At 41.5% G+C, this 12,223-nt stretch overlaps 2 protein-coding genes across 8 annotated transcripts in view; both read right to left on the reverse strand.

The window, feature by feature from the left end:
* LOC107995718 (uncharacterized) overlaps positions 1-2,377 on the reverse strand; it is a 166,591-nt gene extending 164,214 nt beyond the window's left edge. For 3 of the 4 annotated variants that reach the window (XM_062072239.1, XM_062072242.1, XM_062072238.1), the window contains exon 1: positions 2,079-2,372. The gene's annotated coding sequence lies outside the window, so the exon portion shown is untranslated. Of the gene's footprint in view, positions 1-2,078 lie in introns of all 4 variants that reach the window. The other variant, XM_062072240.1, reaches the window with a different exon arrangement.
* The window catches only part of LOC107992549 (ATP-dependent DNA/RNA helicase DHX36), a 75,542-nt gene that overhangs the window by 28,032 nt on the left and 35,287 nt on the right, over positions 1-12,223 (reverse strand). The gene's annotated exons all lie outside the window — the stretch shown is intronic.

Raw genomic sequence — 12,223 nt, forward strand, 5'->3', positions numbered from 1 at the left:
ATTTGATAAAATAATCCTATAAATACCCATAGTTTCCTACAAAGATATTATTTGTATCAAACCAACCATTCCATAAGAGGATGAATTCCATTAAAAAGATACACCACATACATACATTACCATAATTGCTACACAACCATTTACTTTATGTTTCATAAACTAACTTATATTTATAATTTCACTACTGTACACTCGCCATGAATTTTTCTTTACTTCATTTTTTCCCATTATCCACCCACTCTTAACTAACGCTATAACACAGCGAGATTTTCGCCAGATAACCCGATATGGATGTATCTCCATCGAGGAAAGAGAGAGAGAGAGAGAGAAAAATCAGAGTACGTTCAACGACCGAGTTCGAGCCATTAAAGAGCAACAGGTTTCGCTGCTCTCTAAGCAACAGCAAAGCAAGCACGGGAATCAAGAGAGCCGCGTGACGTATGTACCTACTCTCTATACACCGGCTGTATATCTTTCTCTGCTCTCGAAGGCCTGCCCGCGAACGTGGATAAAAGGCGAGAATAAAGTCGAAAGGCATTCACCCTTGGTGAAAGTAGTTCTTCGATCGATGTCGCAGGCGTGTTGTGTGCACGCGCCAGCGCGCCACGACCGACAAGCTTCGAGCTTCTGTGTCCAGCTTTCACGAGATTCGATTTTCCGGTTATTTGGTATTCTGTCTTTTCGTACACGTAACTTTTCCTGAAGGGGAATGAAGATTGATTAGATTTGTTGATTCTAGGAAAAATATTCTTCAAGATTTCTAATGATTAGATGATTTGGATTTTGTTCTCTCCTGTCCAATCTCTCTTTTCATTGAAGGAGAATTGTGGTGGAGATCGATTAAATTTTGTCAATTTTGGGATATTCGTTAATTTTACGCGAAATATTCTTCTACGTTGAGATTATTCTACTATTTGGATTCTATTTTTCTTTATAATATATAATATTTATCATAAGATGCAAATTAAGATATTAGATGTTATTAGAAATGAAATAATTATATATACTTTGTTAATGAATCGATATTCAAATAAATATTCATTTCTTACAAAAAAATATTAACCTACTTTTGTCAAAGAGAATATTAAAACATGAAGAAAAAAATATGTCGTGTAGATATTAATATAATCTTTTTTAATCAAACATTAGGATTTTTTAATTACAAATTGAAATGTAAAAAAGTAAATGAAAAAACTTCATAAATTAAAATTCGACAAGATTTACAAAAGTGATTCTTCAACTTTTATTGCATTTCGTGATTACGAGCGACACGCAAATTTTGTCTGCAAACTTAAAATATTTATTCTTGTTTGCCGCTTATACAACATCTGAGAAAACAAAAATGAGAGCGTAGAAAGTTTGCATGTCCTCTGATTGTGACGAAAGAATCGATTAAATTTATAGAACATACACTGTTTAAAACATTTTCAATAAATAAAGTTATTATCCACATATTTTAATATAATTTTATCCTAGATATTTCCTCTATTTTTCTAAAATTATGCTAGAAAGGCAACAACCTTCTAAACGATAATTGCATTCGGTTGCAATAAACACGATGGAAATTTTTGAGACAGAAAATCGGGCGCAAAAATTATTCCAACGAGCGTCAACGTTTTTCCTCGTAACGAGGGTACACGAAAAAAGAACGTAATGGCGCGGACGCAAAATAAGCGAGGAAAAGAAAATTAAATGGAAGCTATTTGTATGACTAACAGTCGTAGCGTGACTATTAGACAGGAGAACGGACTTCTAAGAGTCCAACGAGGTCGCTGACCTGCCGCATAAGTTCGTATATTAACGTTCGTTTCATTTCGCTCCCTATCAAATCCCATTTCTTATGTCTTCGATACCGATTATCAACTTTCTATTAATATACGAGAAAGCAACGCGAATAAGAATTGTAGGGTTTACGCAGAGACACAGAAATGATACGTAGAATATTTAAACTTGCAAGCATTAGCAACTTCAGGTTATAAATTTCGAAGATTTCGATTGTAATAGAAAAATCTCAAATTTGCGTTTTAAGTTTCAAAATATCATAATTATATATTCAAAATATCAAATTTTTTCCATACCTTGAACAACAGACTCCAAATTCTACATTTCTTGAACGTTAAAGTTTCAATCTTCGATTCTTATTATTCTAACCTCCAAATTTCGAAAACCAAGAGATCACACACTACGAACTATTAAACACATTTTTCCAAATTTTTCTTCGATCAACTCTCGCACAACAAACTGCCCCAAATCCTGGATGATACGTTCTTCCGTCACATATCCGAAAAATCTGGAATTCGGTGACTAAAATCCGCCTAAAAATACCAAGACTTCCAAAAATACTTCAACCGCGTGAAATCAACGGCAGAACGCGTTGTGCGTCGAATCGATTCGCGGTTGCGCATGCGCCGTAACATTCGCGATACTCTGGTTGGCGCGGCAGTTTTCGCGAGGCAATGCGAAGAGCTTTCTTTTCCGGAAAACATTTGCCACAATGGCTCGAGAGTGAGAGCGGCCGTCTCGTTCGAGTGTTAATACTAATTTCACTAAGTATCCACCGTCTAATGAAATGAACGCATTGCGGGGCTCTCCAAGTTGGTCGTCTCGTAGAGGTCGCTGACCTGTTAGAGTTTAAAGTTTATGGTTCTGTGTGTGCGTGTGCTCTTTCTCTATTCCTTTCTTTATCTATCCTTCTATACCGTACTTTCTCTCTCTCTCTCTCTCTCTCTCTTTCTCGTTGGGGTTCAATAGTCATTGGCGTTAGACGGCGCGGACAAGCGAGACGCTTACATTGTTACAGCCGGCGGCTGGATCAATCTGAATTTCAAAACCGGAATAAACGTGTAATTGGCGTGATTCTCGTGACGGAGGGCAGGCCTCGTTTTCAGAACGACTACACGGCTATTCTGGCACGGTGGTTCTGCGACTCTTGTTAGCCTTTGTGGTGTGGATTTCATAACTTTTGATAGAGAACTGTTGATGGAGATGCATAATTTGAAAATGTACTTGGCGAAATGGAGTTGTTAACGAGGCTTGGTCAATAGAAATTAATTGGAGATTTTAGATAGAATTTAGAAAGGATATTTTTTTAACCATTACACACACTTTTTAGAAAAATACTCGTTGGAAGATTCATATTATTCTTATGCTCATTATTTTAAATCAATGGAAAATTTAAATCGTCGTAAGCATAGAAAATCTACATTTATCTACATCGAAAAAAGATCAATATTGGATAAAAGCTAGAAATGTCCGTATGCAATATCGAAATTAAAAATTGTTTCAAAATTTACGACTAAGTAAAAATTTACTTCGCCCGATGAGATGCTATTAAAGATAGACAAATCGTGGCAATTGTTTCACCGCATCGCACCCCACACCGTGATTTAATTGCACGCGGGGACCGCGTAATTGATCCGTTCGCGGTAATTCCAGTCATTAGGCGGCGGCTTCGAATGTTTGAAAGGGTCACTGACCTTCCATCATTCAGATTTTGTTAGCAACGTTTCATATCGTTAGATACACATACCAGTCGGATGGGGATTACGCTAAGCTTCTGTTTGTTCGGTCTTTTCAACCGTCTGCCATGCTTTTTATCGATTTCAACAAGTCGCCACCGAGGCAAATCAATCTCGACTGACCGTTTACTTTTCCGACTTCCTACTTCCAATTCTACTTTTTTGATCGCCGAACTCTGTGTCGATGGGATAATTTGGAAGTTTTCCAAGATGAAAAAATATCCTACGATACTCTAATTTTCACGAATGAAGGGAAAATTTGATAATCTTGGAATAATTAAAAATACCTCGTTAAAATTAAACTTAAAACAACAAAGGGGGTTGTAAATAGACAGATAATTAAATTTTTTCTCGAGAAAATCAAAATTTCAATTAGACTCAATGAATCTCTCTCTCTCTCTCTGCAAAAACCAGTTATCCCTTAATTATCTCAAATTTGCAATTTTAAACGTACATCAAAAATAATCGTTGTGGACACGAGACAAGTTATTAAAATCCATTAACAAAAACGAGATTCCACGAGATTCCTCCCATCCATTAATCATCCATTCTCGTTTCTTTGTTTACGAAACTTGCGTGAAAAAAAAAATCCGTAATAAAAACGGAGCACACCGGGTCGGGGCACGCATTCCAGGCATCGCGAGCGTTTCTCGAATGATTCAGTGTTGTGTGGCTGGCTATGGGCTACGGGTTCAATCCCATACGATTTACGATTTCGTTTTCTCGCCCCCTCCTTCACCACCGAGTTGCGTAACGAGGCCAACCACGGTGTTTCGAGCAAATTTGACGAACTAACAGTAACCACGCCGTGACTGTTAGACGGAAGAATACTTTCGGCTCGTCCAGCGATCCACACGCTCGATCGAGGTCAGTCACCTTTTCAGGTTGGAATATTCGAGGCAGAGAAGAAGGGTTCTCATTAGACGACACGCGGTGGTAAGCGACACGACGCAGCTGTGTGTGCGTGTGTGGTACGTACCCGCCGCCTTAATAATCTTTAAGGAAAACCGGCCGCAGCAGGCGAATAACAACATCGATCAACGACTCGATGCAACAACTATAAACAGCGATCGCCTTCCGGCGAAAATCGCTCGAGTCGGAACGAGAGTTCAAATGGTAGTGGAGTTGCGTGTGTCCACGTCAATGCGCTTGATGTACGACTTGATACTTGGATAGGAAATGAACAGGGGAAGGGGAGTAATTAGAAAGGGGAGAAAGAGAATGGGATCGGGAAGATGGATTTGAGGATGGAGGGGAGGGAGCCTCGATTCGAGGATTTTGTCTTCTCCTCGACGAGGATCTATTCTCCAGAGAGACGTCTTTGTGCGTCTTAATAATACTCTTTTTTTAGACGGTAAATTTTTCATAAGAAAAATATCGATCGAGGCTTCTTTATTAGACAATTTATGACAACTATAACAAACGAATTAATGAATTAAATTAAAATGATTCTCACGATGGGAAATCTACGGCGTTTCTATTGCACGCATTGGTACATTGCAATGCATAATATCGATATATACATTAAGAATTTGGGTAAAAAAAGATGTGAAAGGGGGAGTGTTTCGTCGTACGCAAAACGGAAGAAAGAGGCAAGAAACTGGTGAGGAATTCCGCGAATCCTACGCCGGAACTTTATTCACAACCGTCCGCTATAAATTCCCAATGAAACGTGCGACGACGTGAATCGAGTTGTACAGCCGCGTTACGGTTGTACTAGTAAACTAATTAACCACGTTAATGAGCCGTGATATAAGAGGCAAACATACGCACAACGCCAGTTGCATGTTCGATGTGTATCACGTGCCCGAGAGGAGGGGAGGGGGGCTAATGATTCTCTTGTATCGCGAGAGGAGGAACGGAGGGAGGCCGACAAGCCAAGGTACTACAAGCTTTCGAAAGAAAAATCTTTGAGCAATCGTGTCAAATTTGTTTTTCTTCTTTTCCCTTTTCTTTTTTCTCTCTCTCTCTCTCTTCAATATCGTATTTCATTAGATTAAAGAGTTAACGGGATTTTCGAACTAGTACTGCTATAATTTATATAGAAAAAGAGAGAAACGTTTGAAAGCATTTGATAATGAATTTCTTTCCCTCTCTCTTTTAACTCGATCGATATGAATATGTAAATTACATATATATATATATATATATTATCAAAGATGATTTTATGTGGATTAAAATGTGGATAGGAAAAAGAAGGACGAAACGTTAATTTATTCGGATCTTGCCGGATCTTATAATTTATTTATCTGGGGATTTTCTGCGTGTTTAATTGTGCACTGTAAATTTGAATTTTAGAAACGTTATATACGAGTATCAAATTGCAATGATTTTATGCATTATTTAATATGCATTATTTATGCATTATGCAATATTAGAGGAAGGAATGTTCAGATGGAAGCGATTAATTGTATAATGTTAATATAATACGAAGAATATAAAAATATTCCAACTTTAAATTCTCTTTCGTTTAAATTCTTCGCCTCTTAATACCATTTCAATTAGAAGAAATATCGATCCTTAAACTTAACTTCCATATCCATTAAACAAAAACAGGACAAGCAGAAACACGATAGAATGATGAAACGGATGGAATACCAATTTGCTGTTCGGCCCAATAATAATAAGAATACGAAAAATTGCGAGGCAGGAGAATTAAACTCCCTTCCGCCAAGTTGTTGAGTCTCCGCTTTCGCGACTTCCTTTCAAAATCCCCAGTCGCTCAGACGTGAAATGGCGTTTTTCATCCCGAGGAGGAATTTTACGAGCCGAAAAATTGCGCAAACCCAGAGTTCTCACGCGCGTCAACGAGCGCGCGAAACCGTGTACACCTTTCGACGAGAGTCAACCGTTTAGCCGATGCAACATCGTTAGGGGAAAGGGAAGATTACGTTACGGAACGAGCGACGTGTAATTTGTCGTCTCGCTTTACATAAGAGACAATTGCCTCGAAACGGCGACCACGATCTCGAGAAGTTTCGAGACGGTGGTGTACGAGGACAGGAGTTAAAGAGGTTTCGTGGCAGAGGATCGATCGATTGGATGGATCTCTTGTGAGCATACAGATATTCCAAATATTTTGTTCCAACTGTTTAAAGTGGAATAGCTTTCATTTCTCCTTTTACTTTTGATATATACGTATGTAGATGCAACGAGGATGTTGGAAAAATTGAATGATAAATATATTAGATACGTATCAGTTGATATGCTTGTATGAGTGTACAGAATAAAAAGCGCAGAGAAATGGAATAATTAAGAATAGAGATGAATGGATTGTTGTAAAAGAATTATTATTAACTGTTAATAATATTTTCAACGAATCCTTTGTTAATTGTTTGGTTTTAATAGCGAATAGGAAAATAGCAAGAACGAAAGCGTGGAAAATTATTAATTAACACTTTCAATGCTGATAGATGCAAATATTAAGAGAAACTTTTTTTGTTTGTTGGGAAACTTTATATAATCGAGACTTTATCCACTCGAACTGTGCGTGAAAACAGAGATATTACAAAATTCGATTCGACATTTATTTATTTCGTCTCGTACAAATTAATTAATTAATCCCAATCGCGCCTTAAATTCCACCCCCTTCGTTCACCCCTGTCTGGACGAGCAAACGCGAGAGAAGATATCAAACAAAAATCAAGAAACATTTCTCCATCCTCACTTGCCCCAATTCTCCTCAAAAAAACAACCAGCGATAAAAACTATTCCAAAAACCCAAAACCCGAGCGATCTCCAACTCTGGATTTCTCCGTGCAATAACCGGTGCACCGTTCCTTCCTTCGCATCCTGCCTGTCCCTGTGATTTTTGCAGGTGCACCGGCCGGCAGCAACGCCGCGACAGAGAAAGAGAGAGAGAAAGAGAAAAAGAGCGAAAAAAAAGGGGGAAGAGTCGGAGAGGGTGGTCGGTGCAAAAATACGCGCGCATATCGCCGGGTCGATACGCCAATGGAATATTGGCCGTACTATTGAGTCAGAACCACCATACATTAACATATTTAATGTGGCGAGGAGTACACGTACAGCGGCCGAGCTGGTGTTGCGAGCGCGATGCACACTCGCGACGCAGTGGTTGCACGTGCAAGCCGCGCCACGCCAATATGCACACGCACACAAGGCGGCGCATGCGCAAACTATGCGCTCGGCGAGTCATTGACCCGCGTATAAAACACTCACACACGACCGCGTTAGCACCTACACACACGGCCGTTCGAGCACATTCGGCCAACGACGCCGATGCTCGGTGGTGATGGTGGTGGTGGTGGTGGTGGTGGTGTCGCTGCGAATGATGGTGGTGGTGGTGGCGGCGGTGCAGTGCACTGCAGTTGCAGCATTGCACAACGCGGGATCGTGTGTTCGCGGGGATTGTGTTCTCCTCGCAGTTATTATTATTACGGACGCGGAGAGAGACGCGAAAACGCGGCGCGCGGGGTTGGGAAACTTTGCCGACCTACGACGACGACCACGACCACGACGACGACGACGACGACCACGACGACGATGACGATGAAAAGAGTCGAATACGCCAGGAGTCGAAGACTTCTTCGTTTCCCTCTTGTCCTCGATATGATTTTAAGTAGTTCGAAATGTAATTTTGATTTACTCTGGTAATCATTAAAGGATTTTCACGCGTTTTTCCATTATTCGAGCTATCGTTCGAGTTTAAGTTTAGAGAAAAATAGGAATGAGAATGGTTGGTAATTATTAATTTTATGGAGGGAAAAAAAATTTTTTTTTTCTAACGATATCAAACGATAGTTTTGTTCGTTGAAACGGAAACGAGATAGATAAAAGTTGGAAGATTATAGAGAGCTGACGATTGAGAATGGAGAAGCAGTTGTTATGGGTTATAATTATTTTTAACGCGTCGCTGGTTCGTTATAGGACGATCGTTACACGGGATCCAAAGAGTGGACGATAAGACAAGCTGCTTAGAATAATAGGGGTATCGCCTTCCTTGCCGAAGTAGATTGAACGCGAGCGACGAAATACTACGCGCCGATATTTTCTCGAGCATCCTAGTTACGTGAACAGCAGAAAGATCTTTTAATTATATTGAACGCTATCCGACTCTATTTAAAATCCGCGCGGTAATTTTCTGGATAGGCGTTACAATGATTATCTTGTGCACACGTTCAGTGCATGCCTCTGTAATTCCTCCATTACAAACTGAACCTCTCTCGATTTTTTTTACAAATATCTCAATATCATTATCTGGATTAGCGTTAAACTTTAAATTATAAGTTTATTGAAGCCAGAAGAAGATGGAATGTAAATGGTTGATTTTAAAAAATAAATTCTGTAAAATTATCAATTTTTTTTAGACATTTCTCCAATTATATATAAAATTTATCGACGTACTTATTCATCGATTTATATTATCCTTCCTCTCGGATACAAATTATCAGATTAATAAAGAAATTCACCATGATCTAAAAACGCGCGTAAGAATCGTGGCGATGATAAGAAACGTCGGATCGGCAGATCGTGGAAGACGCTACGTGTCCCATTTGCGAAAACGTGGCCGATTAAGAAATTGCGAGGTTAACCGTGGGGCGACTCGGTTCTAATTGCCGGCTAACGTAACGTTTCTCTGGCGCTCTAACTCTATTATTTCAATATCTATCGCGTGCTACGCACAAACCGACAAATAAACGAAATCTTTTCAACCTCCCCATAAACTTGTCCGCCTATCGTCGGATAGAAGAGAACGGAAAGGAAAGAAAAAGAAAATAATTTCGAATTTGGAGAAACCGGCAGAGTGAAACTACTACGGTAGCCACCTCGGTTTCCCCGCTCTCGAAACTGATGAAAACTGGCCCACCGGTTGGACACAATGCCTGTCACGAATTTCGAGAGATCCGCGGGCTAACGTCCGGGGAGGGAGGGGGCGGGGTAAAAAGCCCGGGGACCGCAGGGACCCACACGAAAACGGCCGCGAAACAGCGTAGTTGTTGACTCGCTGACTGACTAAACTAATGACATCGTTACTGACTGGCCTGGCCTTATGCTGCCTTCTCGCTCACGCTCGCGGCCTCCGCCGATTCTCCTACCCTTTCTCCCTCGCCGTTCCTTCGCCATTTCTCTCTTTTTCTCTCTCCCTCTCCCCCCTCCCTCTCTTTCTCTCTCTCTCTGACAACTCTCGTTCACAACCGCAGCACACGGTTGCGGAGGAGCCAGTGTGCGCGCGCGCGCGCGCGAATGCACGGTGCAACGGCAACGACGGCCGCGACAACACCGATGCACTTTCGCACGCATACACATTCACGCAGTCGCGCATTGAGCACAGACTGCGATCACTGTCGGAGTTCAACGATCCCTCGACTCGTCCCTCTCGCGCTCGCCCGGCCCCCTCCACCACTCCCAGTCGTTCCCTTCCCCTACTCCGCCAGTCACTCGCGCTCGCGCGTTCTCCACACACAACTTTCTATCTCTCGCTAACTTCTCGTGTCTTTTTCGTATCGCGCTCTCCCTCCTCCCCACCGCCCGCCTTTCTCTTTCTACAACGCTGGATATATCTCCCCGTATTCCACTCCTCTCCGCCACCCTCCCCTCCCCTCCTCCTTCCCGCACCGACGAACACCTCATTGCTCCACCATACCGTACACCCTCCTTCTTTTCTTTCGGTTCACCGTTTCCCCTGGCTCTCGCTCCTTCTTATATTCTCTTCCCCGATTCCGTCTCTTCCTGTCCCTCGTCCTTTCCTTCTGGCCTCCTTCCTTCCCTCCCGTCTGTTTCCCTCTCGACGACCTCCTCCGCCCTCCTCCGCCATGGCACACTGGTCAACCGGCATGGTTCACTGTGCAGTTTGCTACTCTCGTTCCTTCCCTTCTTCTTTCACCATCTTTCACGCGAGCGCAACGCACTCGGTGCAGTCGAACGGGAGCGCGAGAGTGCAACGTCTGAGAGGAGAGAACCCGGAGGGAGGGGAAGCGAGAGAGAGAGAGAGAGACCCCCTTTCTCGCGGCCGCAACGCGGAATGGGATATCGAGGACCGATAATGGACCTTTCCGTGGGCTGCTGCTGGTGCTGCTGCAATTGCCTTCGGTCTTCCGAAGGCATCGCGTTCGTAGGAGGGCCGGAAAGAGGGGAGGAAATGTCGGCTGGGATAGGATCGAATCGGAGCCGCGGTGCGAGATCGCGCGAGCCAAGTCTGCACGGCCGGACTGGCGGAACCTGAACCGCGGGAAAGTTCGATGATCCGACTGGAATCGATCTCGAGGCCGATCGAGATTCGGTTCGAGCTCTGGCCGGATATACCCGAGACCTCCCATTTTTTTCAGTGATCGGGAAATAGTTTCAGTCGCCTACTTTATCGACGTCTATACGGATTCGTAATTAATGCCTAGAGTATATGGTGAACCGCGTAACATGATAACGTTATATTATTTTGTTATTAGTGGATCGATATTTTTCTTTTCTTTTCTTTTCTTTCCTTTTTTCTTTTTTTTCTGTATCGCATAATACAAGCCTTTGAGATGATTATAGCGCGTACAGCGTTTTTACCTATATACTTTGGCTCAACATCGGTATTTTTTCATCCGTTTGGCCGGATGTTCAGTTCTGTTTGACTGAAATGTCGTAAAATGTATTTTTTTCGCCATAATGAAATCCTACACTACTTATTGTGTAGGAAGATGGATTATTGTTGAAAAACATCGATGCCATGTATTCGCGTGAACATATGTTCTTTATTCGGTTATAAATATATCGCATCGCGTATAATTAATTATTTATGCCAGATAATATATGCTCCTTAATGAGCAAAGATAAACTTGACTCGTGGTGGTTCAAGGTAAAAAGATTGATTTTCAAATTTAAAAAGGATATACAGAAAAGAAGCAACGAATGGAGTTATCGGTGAATTTAATTCGAATTCGGAGGATGAAAATCTGATGTGCATAAAATATGTATCCATCCTTTTAACGAGACGAATAATTACAGAGAGATTCCGTATGTTATTGCAGAATTCATTGATACTGATTATTTCCTACGGTTTAAAGCCAGCCTCTTATCAGGAATTGACGTAATCCGCAAAAAATAAGTCTCAATTTAACGTACAAGACTTGGTAACCTGATTCAATTATTCCACAATAAAGCGGATAAACGTGAATAATCCCTCGTGTCGCTCGAATAATCCACAATTATCGTTTTTTTATTAAATTCCCCAATCTAATAGGCGAAACGTAAGAGCAAAGTGGCAAGGTGTGGACAAGGGAAAGGAAAGACGTTTTAGAAATAATCCCCTCGCATATTTTTTTCCCACACGAGAGGTAAAATGAAATCTTCAAATTCATTTCTCCACTCTTTTTATTCCGCTGTTCCAAAAATACGAACTTCTTCAATCCAAAATAACTAATCAGCGGTTCTCAACCAGGTTGGCCGCGGAACGAGTATGTTTCTCTTTTTTAAACGAACGACCATCCATCATTTTTATTCATCCCCATTTCCCATCCCACGGGAAGGAAAGTTGTCGTTATATAAATGTCGAGTGATAATTCACCCCGAGAATAATAAATTCCAAAAGATCACTTTCTCCAAAAATAAAAAGAAAAAAAAAAAAAATCGTCGGCGAGTTTGATCTACAATGCCGACGATTTCTCCGAGTCTGGCTGGCGCGTTTTCGAGGCGAGATAAGGGGGCACCGCGACCGCTTTATCTGTCCGAACCGCGTCCTCATTCCATTTCACCAGCCACGTCGT

This window comes from Apis cerana, linkage group LG3 (genome assembly GCF_029169275.1).
Source record: "Apis cerana isolate GH-2021 linkage group LG3, AcerK_1.0, whole genome shotgun sequence".
Taxonomy (NCBI): Eukaryota; Metazoa; Arthropoda; class Insecta; order Hymenoptera; family Apidae; genus Apis; species Apis cerana.